Source organism: Tachyglossus aculeatus, chromosome 2, assembly GCF_015852505.1.
Source record: "Tachyglossus aculeatus isolate mTacAcu1 chromosome 2, mTacAcu1.pri, whole genome shotgun sequence".
NCBI lineage: Eukaryota > Metazoa > Chordata > Mammalia > Monotremata > Tachyglossidae > Tachyglossus > Tachyglossus aculeatus.
The window spans coordinates 153,933,109-153,950,811 of NC_052067.1; the positions used below are offsets into that span (position 1 = coordinate 153,933,109).

At 44.7% G+C, this 17,703-nt stretch overlaps 1 protein-coding gene and 1 non-coding gene across 5 annotated transcripts in view; both read left to right on the top strand.

Annotated features, from left to right (window-relative positions):
* TMEM117 (transmembrane protein 117) overlaps positions 1-17,703 on the top strand; it is a 603,664-nt gene that overhangs the window by 531,456 nt on the left and 54,505 nt on the right. The gene's annotated exons all lie outside the window — the stretch shown is intronic.
* LOC119924651 lies at positions 9,751-9,888 on the top strand. The gene has a single exon (XR_005449352.1). It is a non-coding gene; the product is annotated as a small nucleolar RNA SNORA7 (small nucleolar RNA).

Consider the following 17,703-nt stretch of genomic DNA (forward strand, 5'->3'; position numbering starts at 1 on the left):
GGAAGAAGACTCTGAACCCTGTGCAGGACAGGGACTGTGTCCAATCCGATTTGCTTGTATCCACCCCAGCGGTTACTTCAGTGTCTGGAACACAGTAAGCGCTTAACAAATACCGCAATAATTATCATTACACTCCCCACTTCATTGGTGGGCCTAGATTCATGGCATGCTTAAGTGGAAAAGGTACCAGTTCATTATTTTCCTATTGAATACAGTAAGTAGGTGTGTATTAGAAGAGCAAAGTATGTGGGCTGGGTTGTACTTAGAGAGGAACAAGGATAGGTAAAGCGTTGGCAGTGAGATAGGTGAGATTGAGGTACTGTGAATAGATTGTCATTAGAGGAGCGAAATGCGTGGGCTGGGTTATAATAGGAGATAATCGAGGTGCTATAGGAGGGAGAGAACTGATTAATGCCTTAAATGATAATAACAAGAATTATGGTACTTAAGCGCTTTCCATGTGCCAAGCATTGTACTAGCACTGGGGTTGATCCATCAATTGTGTTTTTTGAGAGCTTATTGGGTGCAGAGCACTGTACTAAGAACTTGAGAGAGTACAACACAACAGTATAACAGACCCGTTCCCTGCCCATAAAGAGCTTACAGTCTAGAATCATACAGTTGATTGAAACAAAATGCTCAGATTGGACACAGTCCCTGTTCCACATAGAGCTCACGGTCCAAATAGGAGGGAGTAGGATTTGAGTCCCATTTTGCAAAGGAGGAAACTGAAGCACAGAAAAGTTAAATGATGTATCCAAGGTCAAACAGCAGACAAGTGGCGGAGCTGTGATTAGATCCCAGATCCTCTGACTCCCAGTCTCTTGCTCTTTCATTCATTCATTCATTCATTCAATCGTATTTATTGAGTGCTTACTGTGTGCAAGCACTGTACTAAGCGCTTGGGAAGTACAAGTTGGCAACAGTTTCCACTTGGCCATACTACTTTTTTCAAAGCCAATGATGAGGAGCTTTTTTTTGAGGAAGAGATGGAGGGGAGGCCCTAGATGTAGCAAGACGTGCAAAACATTATTTTAGAAAAATGATATAGGCAGCAGAGTGAAGTGTAAACTGGAGAGAGAATATTGTTATTATCATATTGTCATAATGCATGTCATTATATTGTATATTGTTATATTGTACTCTCCCAAGCGCTTACTACAGTGCTCTGCATGCAGTAAGCACTCAATAAATATGATTGATTGATTGATTGATTGAGAAAAGTGGCTATGAACTAACAGGTAGGCCTGTCTGGGCTTCCGATCAGGGGTTACCTTCTAAAGAGAGTTCAGCTTCAGAGGGTTATTGGTTTCCTGGTTTCCAACTTCTCCCTTCTGGTTGCCTGGATCATCTTTCCAAAATGTTATTTAGCACATATCTCTCCACTCTGCAAAAACTTCCAGTTGCTACCAATTGCCCACTGCCTCAAGCTCGAAAATTAACCATTGGTTTCAAGAATCTCCCCTAGTTGTCTGCCTCCTATATGTTTATGTTCTCATTACCTGCTACTCGCCACGACTTTCTGCTCCTTCCAAGCTCCAATGCTTTCCTTGTGCTGTTCCTCAACTTTCTTCCCTCTAAGTGATTGCTCATGGCTCTACGTTACAGCATGGCTAAGTGGAAAGAGCCCGGGCTTAGGAGTCAGAGGTCATGGGTTCAAATCCCAGCTCCACTACTTGTCAGCTGTGTGACTTTGGGCAAGTCACTTAACCTCTCAGGGCCTCAGTTACCTCATCTGTAAAATGGGGATTAAGGCTGTGAGCCCCACGTGGGACAACCTGATCACTTTGTAACCTCCCCAATGCTTAGAATGTGCTTTGCACATAGTAAGCAATCAATCAATCAATCAATCATATTTATTGAGCGCTTACTATGTGCACAGCACTGTACTAAGCGCTTGGGAAGTACAGATTGGCAACACATAGAGACAGTCCCTACCCAACAGTGGGCTCACAGTCTAAAAGGGGGAGACAGAGAACAAAACCAAACATACCAACAAAATAAAATAAATAGGATAGAAATGTACAAGTAAAATAAATAAATAAATAAATAAATAAATAGAGTAATAAATATGTGCAACCATATATACATATATACAGGTGCTGTGGGGAAGGGAAGGAGGTAAGATGGGGGGATGGAGTGGGGGACGAGGGGGAGAGGAAGGAAGGGGCTCAGTCTGGGAAGGCCTCCTGGAGGAGGTGAGCTCTCAGCAGGGCCTTGAAGGGAGGAAGAGAGCTAGCTTGGCGGAGGGGCAGAGGGAGGGCATTCCAGGCCCGCGGGATGACGTGGGCCGGGGGTCGATGGCGGGACAGGCGAGAACGAGGTACAGTGAGGAGATTAGCGGTGGAGGAGCGGAGGGTGCGGGCTGGGCAGTAGAAGGAGAGAAGGGAGGTGAGGTAGGAGGGGGCGAGGTGATGGACAGCCTTGAAGCCCAGGGTGAGGAGTTTCTGCCTGATGCGCAGATTGATTGGTAGCCATTGGAGGTTTTTGAGGAGGGGAGTAATATGCCCAGAGCGTTTCTGGACAAAGATAATCCGGGCAGCAGCATGAAGTATGGATTGAAGTGGAGAGAGACACGAGGATGGGAGATCAGAGAGAAAGGTTGGGAGATCAGAGAGAATGGCACTTAATAAATGCCATTATTATTATTATTATTATTAGAACTCCCTCTCCCTATAGGTATACTAGACCACTGCTCTGCTCTCGTTCAAAGCCATTCTGAAGTCCCAGCACGACCAGGAATCTTACTCCAATTAAATGCCACCACCCCAAATCATGCCATCCCAACATCATCAGCACTCTGGCTGGACCCCATCCCCTTTCATATCTGGCATATGTCCATGCTTCCATCTTCATTCATTCATTCGATTGTATTCATTGAGGGCTCACTCTGTGCAGAGCAATGTACTAATCACTTGGAAAATACAATTCAGCCACGAACTGAGACAACCCCTGCCCAACAACAGGCTCATCTTCAAAGCCCTACTAAAATCACATCTCCTCCAAGAGGCGTTTCCGGACTAAGTCTTCACTTCCGTTCATCCTCCCTTTCCTTCACCAATGTACTTAGATCTGAACCCCTTAAACACTTTAATATTCACCCTACCACCACAAGCAGTTATGTACCTATACATCACTTATTAATTTAATGTCTGTCTCCCTCTGTAATCTGTTACCTTTTTGGGGACAGTGATTGTGACCACCTTCTCTATTCCTTTCTACTTTCCTAATTGCTTAATGCAGTGTTCTGCACACAGTAAGCTCTCAATAAATATCATTGATTGGTTTACAGGTGTATATTGATACTCCATTTAATCACCATTCCTCTCTAATTGTTAAAAAGATAATAACAATTATCATTATAATAATGATTGTAGTATTTGTTAAGCACTTACTATGTGCCTAACACCGTGTATTAGAGTAGATACAAATTAATCTGATCAGAAATAGTTCTTATCGCACATGAGGCTCACAGTCTGAGAAGGAGAAAAGATATTGAGTCCCCATTTTACAGATGAGGAAACTGAAGACCATAGAAGTTCACCAACATGCCCAAGGTTACACAGCAGACAAGTCGCAAAGTTGGGATTAGAATTTAGATCCTCTGACACCCATAGGATAGCTTCTTTCCATGAAGTCGTGTTTTTTCTCTTACCCCTGCTCCCACTATTTGTGAATAATCTGTCTGCCTGTCTCACCCCTTAGAATGTAACCACTCTAAGGGAAGTTTTCCTTTACTTCTAAGGTACAGTTCCAAATGTTTGTCTAGTCCTCTATACTCTTTGGGCACAAGATAAATACTTTTGCTGAGAACTATTGACTTCAGACCGCCTCGGGTTCAATCTTCTCTCTGCCAATGGAGAATCAGAATGAGACACTTTCTTCATTTGAGCTCGGAGAGGGCCCTTGTTTAGCCTCCTCTGAGACACGAAGGGAGAACCTCAAAGCCAGAAGTGTATTTTCCAAGTCTAGCGCTCAAACAAAAGAGACTTGGCCTTTGAAGGTGGGACTAGAAGTAAAACTAGCTAAACATTCTAAAGGCCCCAGGCCCACTTCACTGATCATTTGTATTCACTTCCTCTTTCTTGTTTTTCTGAAGGTGATGCGGTATCTACTAGCATCTCAGAAATAAGTTCTGCTTTTTGCTCCATCCCCATTCCTATGGTTGGTGTCAAGGTAGCTACCATTGAGAACAGAAGTATCAGACTGTCCTCTTAGCTGGGAGGAATAAATGTACTTTGTTCTAACCTTAAATTTCTCAATGAGCACAGTTTCTAATAAGTGAATGTTCAGTTCCGCAGGGGATGTTTCTTGCATCTGGGCCAAACAATTACAGAACTAATTTAAATTGCACAAATGCCTTCCATTCATCAAGGTCACAGGCTGCAAGACTTTGCATAGTCAGGCGAAGTATCCCTAACCCGCAAGGTGGAAGAAAGGAAAATCAGAAATAGTCTACTTATAAGTAAAAGATTTATAGACACACTTTCAAAATATGACATTGTTGGTGATGAAATCCCATCTGTCTATGCTAGTAATGTCTGAAACATTCCCAACATACCCTTCCACATTGTTTGTACAAACAGATAGTCAATAGCTGTGGCTGGCAGGTTTGTCCTCTCTTCTTCCCCGGGGTCTTGCACAGTGCCCTGTTTTTTAGTGTCACTGCTTCTCCTCCTCCTCTTCCTCCTCTTCCTCCTCTTCCTCCTCCTCTTCTTCCCCCATCTCCTTCTCCTTCTCTTCCTCTTCATCCTCCTCCTTCTGCTCCTTCTCCTCCTACTCTTCTTCCCCCACTTCCTCCTCCTTCTCCTCCTTTTCTTCTTCATCTTCCTCCTCCTGGTCAATCAATCAATCAATCAATCGTATTTATTGAGCGCTTACTATGTGCAGAGCACTGTACTAAGCGCTTGGGAAGTACAAATTGGCATCACATAGAGACAGTCCCTACCCTACAGTGGGCTCACAGTCTAAAAGGGGGAGACAGAGAACAGAACCAAACATACCAACAAAATAAAATAAGTAGGATAGAAATGTACAAGTAAAATAAATAAATAAATAAATAAATAGAGTAATAAATATGTACAACCATATATCCATATATACAGGTGCTGTGGGGAAGGGAAGGAGGTAAGACGGGGAGATGGAGAGGGGGACGAGGGGGAGAGAAAAGAAGGGGCTCAGTCTGGGAAGGCCTCCTGGAGGAGGTGAGCTCTCAGCAGGGCCTTGAAGGGAGGAAGAGAGCTAGCTTGGCGGAGGGGCAGAGGGAGGGCATTCCAGGCCCGGGGGATGACATGGGCCGGGGGTCGATGGCGGGACAGGCGAGAGCGAGGTACAGTGAGGAGATTAGCAGTGGAGGAGCGGAGGGTGCGGGCTGGGCAGTAGAAGGAGAGAAGGGAGGTGAGGTAGGAGGGGGCGAGGTGATGGAGAGCCTTGAAGCCCAGGGTGAGGAGTTTCTGCCTGATGCGCAGATTGATCGGTAGCCATTGGAGGTTTTTGAGGAGGGGAGTAATATGTCCAGAGCGTTTCTGGACAAAGATAATCCGGGCAGCAGCATGAAGTATGGATTGAAGTGAAGAGAGACACGAGGATGGGAGATCAGAGAGAAGGCTAGTGCAGTAGTCCAGACGGGATAGGATGAGAGCTTGAATGAGCAGGGTAGCGGTTTGGATGGAGAGGAAAGGGCGGATCTTGGCAATGTTGCGGAGCTGAGACCGGCAGGTTTTGGTGACGGCTTGGATGTGAGGGGTGAATGAGAGAGCGGAGTCGAGGATGACACCAAGGTTGCGGGCTTGTGAGACGGGAAGGATGGTAGTGCCGTCAACAGAGATGGGAAAGTCAGGGAGAGGACAAGGTTTGGGAGGGAAGACAAGGAGCTCAGTCTTCGACATGTTGAGCTTTAGGTGGCGGGCGGACATCCAGATGGAGATGTCCTGAAGGCAGGAGGAGATATGAGCCTGGAGGGAGGGGGAGAGAGCAGGGGCAGAGATGTAGATCTGGGTGTCATCAGCGTAGAGATGATAGTTGAAGCCGTGGGAGCGAATGAGGTCACCAAGGGAGTGAGTGTAGATTGAGAACAGAAGGGGACCAAGCACTGAACCTTGGGGAACCCCCACAGTAAGAGGATGGGAGGGGGAGGAGGAGCCTGCAAAAGAGACTGAGAAAGAACGACCGGAGAGATAAGAGGAGAACCAGGAGAGGACGGAGTCTGTGAAGCCAAGGTCAGATAACGTGTTGAGGAGAAGGGGGTGGTCCACAGTGTCAAAGGCAGCTGAGAGGTCGAGGAGGATTAGGACCGAGTATGGTCCTTCATGATGCCATTTTTTTAAGCGCTTACTATATGTGAAGCACTGTTCTAAGCGCTGGGGGGGATACAAGGGGATCAGGTTGTCCCACGTGGGGCTCACAGTCTTAATCCCCATTTTACAGATGAGGGAACTGAGGCACAGAGAAGTTAAGTGACTTGCCCAAGGTCACACAGCTGACAAGTGGCAGAGCCGGGATTAAAACCCATGACCTCTGGCTCCCAAGCCCAGGCTCTTTCCACTGAGCCGTGCTGCTTCTCCGTCCTTCTCCTTTGCCCCCTTCCTCTTCCTCTTCCCCCCTTCCACCTCCTTCTCTTCTTCCTCCTCCTCCTCCTTCCCCTTCTTCTCCTTCTTCTTCTCCTCGTTCTTCTCCTCCTCCTCCTCCTCCTCCTCTTCTGCCTGTCTGTACTGTGAACTTTCCCCTCAGAAGACTGATCATAGTGAAGTCTTTGCTTGGGGAGAAGTGTTCCTCTCCTGTTGGCTGCCAACAGAGCCTACTTGTAGTAATAGTAATAATGGCATTTATTAAGCGCTTACTATGTGCAAAGCCCTGTTCTAAGCGCTGGGGGATACAAGGTGATCAGGTTGTCCCACGCGGGGCTCACAGTCTTAATCCCATTTTACAGATGAGGTAACTGAGGCACAGAGAAGTTAAGTGGCTTGCCCAAGGCCCCTCAGCTGACAAGTGGCGGAGCCGGGATTCGAACCCATGACCTCTGACTCCAAAGCCCGTGCTCTTTCCACTGAGCCACGCTGCTTCTAATGTGCTTCTGCTTGTCCCTATAACGATCTCACAGGAACCCACTGCTATGTTGCATTGTTTGAGGCTGGGATTCAGCAGTGTTCTAATAATTCATTCCATCCTTCTGGATGAATAATAACTGTGGTATTTGTTCAGCCCTTACTATGTGCCAAGCACTGTTCTGAGTGCTGGGGTAGATATGAGAAAATCAGGTTAGGTAATGTCCCCATCCCACATGGACCAAGTTCCAAAACAGTTCCACCACTACTTGCCAGCTGTTTAACTTTGAGGAAGTTGCTTAACTTCTCCGTACCTCAGTTTCTTTACCTGTAAAATGGGGATTAAATATGTGTTCTCCCTCCTTCTGGGTTCCATCTGAGACAGGGATTGTCTGAGCTGATTATCTTTTGCAGGGCTTGACACTGTTATTATTAGTATGCGCTTAGTACAGTGCTCTGCACACAGTAAGTGCTCAATAAATATGATTGAAATAGTAGTAGTAGTAGTAGTAGTAGTAGTAGTAGTAGTAGTAGTATTGCCTGTTGAGCCAGAAGAAGAGCTTTCTGGTGGTTAGGAAGTGTATTTTTAAGGTAGTTGTTGAGCTCTTACAATGTGCCGGACATTGTACTAAGCGCTGAGATACTTATAATCTAATCAGGTTGGAAACAGTTCATGTCTCACATAATAATAATAATAATAATAATAATAATAATAATCTCACATCTCACATGGGATTCACATCTTAATCCCCATTTTATTGATGAGGTAACTGAGGCCCAGAGAAATGAAGTGACTTGCCCAAGGTCATAACAGCAGACAAGTGGCAGATCCAGGATTAGAACCCAGGTCCTTCTCATTCCCAGGCCTGTTCTGTATCCACTAGTCACACTGCTTCTGACTCATTGCCTCCTCCAGCATGGGAGCATAGGATAAATTGTCCAGGAATAGACCTACCACACCTCCCTGCTTCTCTCTGCTGGTGATGGGGAAAGGGCAGGCTGGGCCCTTCAGCAATTATTCAACTGTTGGAACCGTTTTTCAACTAGCCGAAAAACCTCAGTGAATTTCTCCAGTCAACCAAATATACTTAGTCTTTGGCAGGGTCTTGGTCTGTTGACAGTGTATCAAATAATAATAATAATAATGACATTTATTAAGCACTTACTACATCCAGTCAGCCAAATATACTTAGTCTTTGCCAGGGTTTGGTCTGTTGACAGTGTATCAAATAATAATAATGACATTTATTAAGCATTTACTATGTGCAAATCACTGTTCTAAGCTCTGGGGAGGTTACAAGGTGATTAAGGTTGTCCCACGGGGGCTCACAGTCAATCCCCGTTTTACAGATGAGGCAACTGAGGCACAAAGAAGTTAAGTGACTTGCCCAAAGTCACACAGCTGACAATTGGCAGAGCCGGTATTTGAACCCATGACCTCTGACTCCAAAGCCCATTCTCGTTCCACTGAGCCACGCTACTTCTCTAAGATCTCTGTTCAGAGGATAAAGGCCTTAGTGTTGCTCTTTGCTTCTACAAAATCTTACTGCTTGTTCTCCCCCTCTAGACTGTAAGCTCACTGTGGGCAGGAAATGTGTCTGTTCTGCTATTATACTGTACTCTCCCGAGCACATAGTACAGTGCTCTGCACACAGGAAGTGCTCAATAAATATGGTTGAATGAATGAATGAATGAATGAATATGTTATTGGCTACAGTCGTCTAATTGGATCCATGCAGAGTTGACCTGGAGGCCGGTGGACATGTGAGGTTGCAGAGAGGGAGAATGAGTGCATTAACTTCAATAACTCTAGACTTTAAACTCGTTTGGGCAGGGAATGTATCTACCAACTCTGTTGAAAGTGCTTAGTACAGTGTTCTGCGCACCGTAAGCACTCAATAAATACTATTGGTAATAGAAGGCACAAATTCTGTGATGCTCTGCATATATACATTATGATGGACGCCTTCAGAAATATAAGGGATAGTTATAACTATAAAGAATCTGCAGTTCATGTATGTACCCTAAAGACTGTTCCTTTATAAATATTCATATTAAATAATGGTACTATTTGCAATGCTACCTCTCCCAGGAATATCAGGCAAGAAAAGATCATTTGTTTTTTCTGAATTGGTGAATTAGTTTTAAGTGGTTGTTCTGATGAGGAAATTGATTTACCATTTGTTCAGACAATTGAAAATCAGTTGTGTTGTCCATTACTTCTTGTTCATTATTCCACTTTACCTAGAAAGTCTAGTGGTTTTTTTCCCAGTCAGCCCATTTTAAATGTGTTTTACCGTGGATCAGCAAGTCTGTTTGGTACCAAAGAATTTTGCTGTTCTCTGTCCATTCCTCCAATTAGTTAATCCTCCTCTGAGTTTGAACAAGCTGGATTTTCTCTTCTCTCTCTCTTCCCTTCGGTAGAAGTTCCTTCGTTGTTGCAGTTTTGCTTTCCCCAGAGGTTCTGTATAAGAATTTCAGAGATTCTGTCTTGTACTCCGGAGACAGAATTTAATCTGGGCTACAGTAAAATGCTGTTTAACTTAGCTGTAGACCTTGTTCCCGAAAAAGCTACGGATTTAAAGCATCCTCAAGATATTTTTATATCACATACACACACACACACACACATACTCTACCTGTACTTATATATATATATATATATATAGAGAGAGAGAGAGAGAGAGATGCTTGTATATATGCATACCCCCTCTCAGGGTCACACCTGGAGAGTTTCCATTACTCCAGTAGTCTCAATGATGGGAGGGAGAGTCAAACAGAGGCCTACCCATTCCATTCCTAGCTTGGGCAGTAGCTAGTGAGTGGAAGACAATCTGCTACAAGTCAAAGTCCACCTGTGCTGGGCATCAGCAGCGTGGGAGAGAGTCAAGGATGGATACTCAAGTTGACTGCACGGAAAGAGGAAACGGTAAACCACTTCTGGATTTTTTACCAAGAAAACCCTGTGGATGCACTACCAGAATGGTTGCAGATGGAGGTGGGCGTTAATAAGAATAACGGTATTTGTTAAGCACTTACTATGTGTCAAATACTGTACTAAGCCCTGGGGTGGATACTCTGTCCCACATGGGACTCACAAGCTCAATCCCCAGTTTACAGGTGAGGTAACTGAGGCCCAGAGAATTGAAGTGACTTACCCAGGGTCACATGATCCCTGCCCTGCGTCCCTGCGTTCCGGGAGAGATGTGTCCTTGGCATCGCTTTGGGTCAGAGATGACTTGGCAGCATGAGACAAGATAAAAATATGCATGAGCATCCCAGGTTCTGAATACCACACCATGCTTAAAATCCAGGACGCCATACTCTGGTAACTGAAGTATCCTAGGATTTTCAAACCCAAGACCCTATACTACTCCCAATCACAGAGTGGCCTCCTGGACAGACCATGGTCCTGGGAGTCAAGGAACCTGGGTTCTAATCCTGCATCCTCCATTTCCCTGCTGTATGACTTTGAAGAAGTTTCTCTGTGCCTCTGTTTCCTCATCTATAAAACAGGAATCAAATAACCACTCTCCCTCCTTCTCAGACTGTAAACCCCACATTGGGTGAGGAATGTGTCTGTCCTGTTTATCTTGCATCTACCCCATGTTTAGTGCAGTGCTTGGACTAGATTAAGAGATTAATAAATACCACAATTATTACTATTTTTCCTGTCGCTGTCGGTAAATTCATCCCCTCCCTTCTTCCTCTCAGACTGCTCACTTGCTCCCTTGTTCAGAGTAGCTTTCTTCCCCACTTCAGTCTCCTATATTGGCCCCTCCCTGGGCATTTTCTGCTAGCCCCTCCACATTTTTTTTTTAAACAGTTTCCTGCCAACACGCCCTCAAGCCTTCCGCCACAGTATTCCATGCGACACTGCCAAGATGAGAAGGACTGGAAAATTCAACCAAGATCACATCCATGACCCTCCCAGTGACCAAATGCCTTGGTTCTGGCCCCGGGCCCACCTTCTTACCCCAAGCAGTGATAGGCTGGCTATATTCATTTAATTGTATTTATTGAGCACTTACTGTTTGCAGAGCACTGCACCAAGTTCTTGAAAAGTACAATTTGGCACCAGATAGAGATGATCCCTACCCAACAACGGGGTCACCGTCTAGAAGGGGGAGACAGACAACAAAACAACACAAGTTGTAAAATGGGGATTAAGACTGTGAGCCCCACGTGGGACAACCTGATTGCCTTGTACACTCCCCAGCGCTTAGAACAGTGCTTTGCATATAGTAAGCACTTAACAAATGCCATCATCATTAAGTAGCTTGCAAAGATGTAATGCAAGGTCTATTTATGGCCAAAGTAACTCCAGAATAATGCCAATGGTGTGCCTTAGTGCCAGAATCCAGCAGGATGCCTTGGTAGCTGCTGCTGCTTTCATCGCCCACTTTAAGCAGCTATTTTTCAGGAGTTCTGCCGGGCCTGTCCGCCTCGTGAAACCTCCCAGGTGGTTCTACAGACAGAAACCTTCAGCCCTGATGGCACAGTCCGACAAGCCGAACTGGGATTAGAATCCGGTCTCCCAATTCCCAGAGCCCAGGCTCTTTCCTCTGGACCAACACGTGGGCCTTAATGACAGCGGAGGGTGATGGCTTCTTTTTTCATTCATTTTTCATTTAATCATATTTATTGAGCACTTGCTGTATGCAGAGCACTGTACTAAGCACTTGGAAAGTACAATTTGGTAACAAATAGAGACAATCCCTACCCAGCGGACTCACAGTCTAGAAGCGGGGAGACAGGCAACAAAACACTTTTTTCCTAGGATCCTTAGAGTTCTCACTTTGGCCTCAAAAAAGGTGTGAGTTCCTGGTGTGGATGGTGGTTGGACGGGGGGAGGCTGCGTTTAGTGAACTTGAGTGCTTAGTGCAGTGCTGTGCACATGGTAGGTGCTCCATAAACCCAAGTGAATGATCACAGGGCCGAGCTTGGCCCTTTTGCCCCCGAGCTGAGAAGCAGCTTGGTTTAGTGGGTAGAGCTCAGGCTTGGGAGTCAGAAGGTCATGGGTTCTAATCCCAGCTCTGCCACTTGTCTGCTGTGTGGCTTTGAGCAATTAACTTCAGTTCCCTGTGCCTCAGTTACCTCATCTGTACTGTAAACCACATGTGGGAAAGCCTGATATTACCTTGTATCTACCCCAGCACTTAGAACAGTGGTTGGCGCATATCATCATCATCATCATCATCATCATCAATCGTATTTATTGAGTGCTTACTATGTGCAGAGCACTGTACTAAGTGCTTGGGAAGTACAAATCGGCAACATATAGAGACAGTCCCTACGCAACAGTGGGCTCACAGTCTAAAAGGGGAGACAGAGAACAAAACCAAACATACTAACAAAATAAAATGTATAGGATAGATAAGTACAAGTAAAATAAATAAATAAATAGAGTAATAAATATGTACAACCATATATACATATATACAGGTGCTGTGGGGAAGGGAAGGAGATAAGATGGGGGGGATGGAGAGGGGGACGAGGGGGAGAAGAAGGAAGGGGCTCAGTCTGGGAAGGCAAGTGCACATAGTAAGTGCTTAACAAATACCATCATTATTATTATCATTATTATATTTTGAGTGGTATTTGTTATAATAATAATCATAAAGATGGTATTTGTTAAGTGCTCACTATGTGCAAAGCACTGTTCTAAGCACTGGGGAGGTTACAGGGTGATCAGGTTGTCCCACGGGGGGACTCACAGTTTTAACCCCCATTTTACAGATGAGGTAACTGAGGCACAGAGAAGTTAAGTAACTTGCCCAAAGTCACACAGCTGACAGTTGGCGGAGCTGGAATTTGAACCCATGACCTCTGACTCCAAAGCCCATGGTCTTTCCACTGAGCCACGCTGCTTCTCACTATTATGCACTCACTATGTTCCAGACACTATACTAAGCACTTGGGAGAGTACAATACAACACAGTTGGAAGGCATGTTCCCTTCCTACAATGAGTTTACAGTCTAGAGGGGCAGACAGACATTAATATAACAAATAATGTATAATATATAATTTAAAGCTATGTACGTGTAATACAAGATAATCAGGATAGACACAATCTGCGTTCCGCATAAGGCTCACAGTCTTTAAACCCCATTTCGCAGATGAAGCACAGAGAAGTGACTTGCCGAAAGTCAATCAATCAATCAATCAATCATATTTATTGAGCACTTACTGTGTGCAGAGCACTGTACCAAGCGCTTGGGAAGTACAAGTTGGCAACACATAGAGACAGTCCCTACCCAACAGTGGGCTCACAGTCTAAAAGGGGGAGACAGAGTACAAAACCAAACATACTAACAAAATAAAATAAATAGAATAGATATGTACAAGTAAAATAAATAGAGTAATAAATATGTACAAACATATATTCATATATACAGGTGCTGTGGGGAAGGGAAGGAGGTAATCAATCAATCGTATTTATTGAGCGCTTACTGTGTGCACACAGAAAGCGCTCAATAAATACGATTGATTGATTGATTGATTGTGCAGAGCACTCTAGACAAGTGGCGGGGCCGGGATTAGAACCCAAGTCCTTTGATTCTCAAGCATTGACCTCTTTCCACCAGGTCCCACTGCTTCCCTTGGGTTCATTCCACTGTTGCGGTCCTTGTTGCTCTCTGCTGGCTAAGACCAAGCACTTAGTACAGTGCTCTGCACATAATAAGCGCTCAATAAATACGATTGATGATGATGACCTTTATCACCCCTTCCCCAGGAGCACCTCCCTTCCCATTTTCCCAGCCACCAAAGCCCAGTTCCTGCCCCTGGCATATCTCCAAAAGGGCAGCGCGCACTGTCACCATGGAAATGAAGGTCTGGGTAGTCCCAGGAGCTTACAAGCTGCAGCCTACAAAATAAATATTTATTTATTTTACTTGTCCATATTTATTCTATTTAGTTTATTTTGTTAATATGTTTTGTTCTCTGTCTCCCCCTTCCAGACTGTGAGCCCACTGTTGGGTAGGGACCGTCTGTATATGTTGCCAACTTGGACTTCCCAAGCGTTTAGTACAGTGCTCTGCACACAGTAAGCGCTCCATAAATACGATTGATTGATTATTTATTTATTTTATTTGTACATATTTATTCTAATTATTTTATTCTGTTGATATGTTTTGTTTTGTTCTCTGTCTCCCCCTTCTAGACTGTGAGCTCACTGTTGGGTAGGGACCGTCTCCATATGTTGCCAACTTGTACTTCCCAAGCACTTAGTACAGTGCTCTGCACACAGTAAGCGCTCCATAAATATGATTGATTGATTGATTGATTATTTATTTATTTTATTTGTACATATTTATTCTAATTATTTTATTCTGTTAATGTGTTTTGTTTTGTTCTCTGTCTCCCCCTTATAGACTGTGAGCCCACTGTTGGGTAGGGACCAACTCTAGATGTTGCCAGCTTGTACTTCCCAAGCACTTAGTACAGTACTCTGCACACAGTAAGCGCTCAATAAATACAATTGAATGAATGAATGAATGCAGTTTGTCACTGCTGCTGCAAGAGGCAGAGAGCCTCCCATTGTCTGGTAGGGACCGTCTCTATACGTTGCCAACTTGTACTTCTTAGTACAGTGCTCTGTACACAATAAGTGCTCAATAAATACAATTGAATGAATGAATGAATGGGTAGGGAAAATGATGAGAAATGATGATAATAAGTGATGATTTTTAAGTGCTTAATATGTGTCAGGCACTGTACTAAACACTGGGGTGGATACAAGAAAATCCAGTTGGATGCAGTCCCTGTTCCACATGAGGCTTAAAGTCTCATTCCCCATTTCGCAGATGTGGTACCTGAGGCACAGAGAAGTAAAGCAGCATGGCTCAGTGGAAAACGCACGGGCTTGGGAGTCAGAGGTCATGGGTTCAAATTCCAGCTCTGCCAGCTGTCAGCTGTGTGACTGTGGGCAAGTCACTTCACTTATCTGGGCCTCAGTTACCTCATCTGTAAAATGGGAATAAAACTGTGAGCACCCCGTGGGACAACCTGATCACCTTGTAACCTCCCCAGCGCTTAGGACAGTGCTTTGCAAATTGTAAGTGCTTAAAAAATACCATCATTTTATATTATTATTCCCCATTTCACACGTGAGGTACCTGAGGCACAGAGAAGTAAAGCAGCATGGCTCAGTGGAAAACACACGGGCTTGGGAGTCAGAGGTCATGGGTTCAAATCCCAGCTCCACCAACTGTCAGCTGTGTGACTTTGGGCAAGTCACTTGACTTCTCTGTGCCTCAGTTACCTCATCTGTAAAATGGGGATTAAGACAGTGAGCCCCACGTGAGGCAATGTGATCACCTTGTATCCTCCCCAGCGCTTAGAACAGTGCTTTGCATGTGGTAAGTGCTTAACAAATGCCAGCATGACTATTATCATAATTAAAGTGATTGCCCAAGGTCACATGACAGACAAGTGACAGAGCCGGGATTAGAACCCATGACGTTCTGACGTCCAAGCCTGTGCTCCGTTCATTACACTATGTTGCTTCTATAAGAAGAGAGTGACAAGAGGTGTGGGGATGTTGACTCGCTGCATTGGGGATCAGAGGTCCCGTGCCCCAACTGATGGCCTATTCTATTTATTTTATTTTGTTAATATGTTTGGTTTTGTTCTCTGTCTCCCCATTCTAGACTGTGAGCCCACTGTTGGGTAGGGACCGTCTCTATATGTTGCCAACTTGTACTTCCCAAGTGCTTAGTACAGTGCTCTGCACACAGTAAGCGCTCAATAAATACAATTGATTGATTGATTGATTGATTGATGGCCAATATCAAGGTTACTGCTAAGAGAATAGAAGGGAGCCCCCTGGGAATAGGCTAAGAGCAGAGATGAATGGACTAACCAGGGCAACCACTGACCCCATACACTTAACATCGATGTTCACCGATCCAGTTTCTAGTTGAATCTTGCAGGTGCTTAGCAAAGAAACAAAAATGATTTTGCTCAAGAAAGTGTTACATTCAGAAGCGGGAGAGAATTACAATTTGTCAGCCAGTCAATCATTACTATTTAGTGAGTGGGTGCTGTGTGCAGAGCACTGTGTTAAGTGCTTGACTGAGTACAGTTCAATAGAGTCGGTGGACCCTGTCTCTGCAGAATATGTGGGTATTTTTTGGTAATTCTATGGGATCCAGTATTCAAGTTGTTGAGTCTCTGGAAGGCACCTTCTGTCGTTTCCTGAACTCTTAATGGGCCTGAGTCATTTAATGTTTCAGAACAAATTGGGAAACCTAATCAGAGTTGGATTCTTACTAAACTTACAAAGCTTCATTCAAATCACAGAAACTGGCTAGGAATGGGAGCAGTGCTAGTAATGGTGTTTACTGAGCACCCCCCAAGTGTAATATATTGTCCTTGTTGATAGAAACAAGCAGCATGGCTTAGTGTCAAGACCCAGGCTTGGGAGCCAGAGGTCCTGGGTTCTAATCCTGACTCTGCCACTTGTCTACTGTGTGATCTTGGGCAAGCCACTTCACTTCTCTGTGCCTCAGTTACCTCATCTGTTAACTGAGGATTGAGACTGTGAGCCCCACGTGATTACCTTCTGTCTACCCAGGCACTTAGAACAGTGCTTGACACAGGAAGTGCTTAACAAATACCATCATCATTATTATTAACCATTATTATTAGAAAAAGTACAACAGAAACACAAGCTACACTGCCTTCCCTCCCTATGTTTATATTATACTGTGGTTCCACGATCAGTCTGTGGCTTGCTAATCTACAACTCCCACAACAAATGAAAGGTTTCCAAGAAATGTTTGTTGTTCAGATCCTTCCAATTAAAACCAGGATATGATCTGTCCCTCTTGTCCTCTCTTCTGAGTGCTTACCCCAGGCAGGATCAGATTGGTGGGAAAATCTGCCCATTAAGTTCCTGCATAAGTGACACAGGAGGAGTAGCTTGGAAGCAACCGGGATGTATCCCAGCTGAGTCCCTTTCATGCCGTCATACCCTCCCCATCCTGGACTGGAGCCTCATCTTTCCCCAGTCCTACAGAGGGTGAGGAAGGAAAGAGGAGTGGATTGGGAACTCAAGAGAGCCCCTAGGGAGGCTTTTCCAGAAAGGAGAAGCCAATAATAATAATAATAATAATAATAATAATAATAATAATAATGACATTTATTAAGCACTTACTATGTGCAGAGCACTGTTCTAAGCATTGGGGAGGTTACAAGGTGATTGGGTTGTCCCACGGGGCTCTCACAATCTTAATCCCCATTTTACAGATGAGGTAACTGAGGCCCAGAGAAGTTAAGTGACTTGCCCAAAGTCACACAGCTGACAATTGGTGGAGCTGGGATTTGAACCCATGACCTCTGACTCCAAAGCCCTTGCTCTTTCCACAGAGCCATGCTTACTATGTGCAGAGCACTGTTCTAAGCATTGGCGAGGTTACAAGGTGATCAGGTTGTCCCACGGGGCTCTCACAATCTTAATCCCCATTTTACAGATGAGGGAACTGAGGCACAGAGAATCAATCAATCGTATTTATTGAGCGCTTACTGTGTGCAGAGCACTGTACTAAGCGCTTGGGCAGTACAAGTTGGCAACATATAGAGACAGTCCCTACCCAACAGTGGGCTCACAGTCTAGAAGAAGTGAAGTGACTTGCCCAAAGTCACACAGCTGAC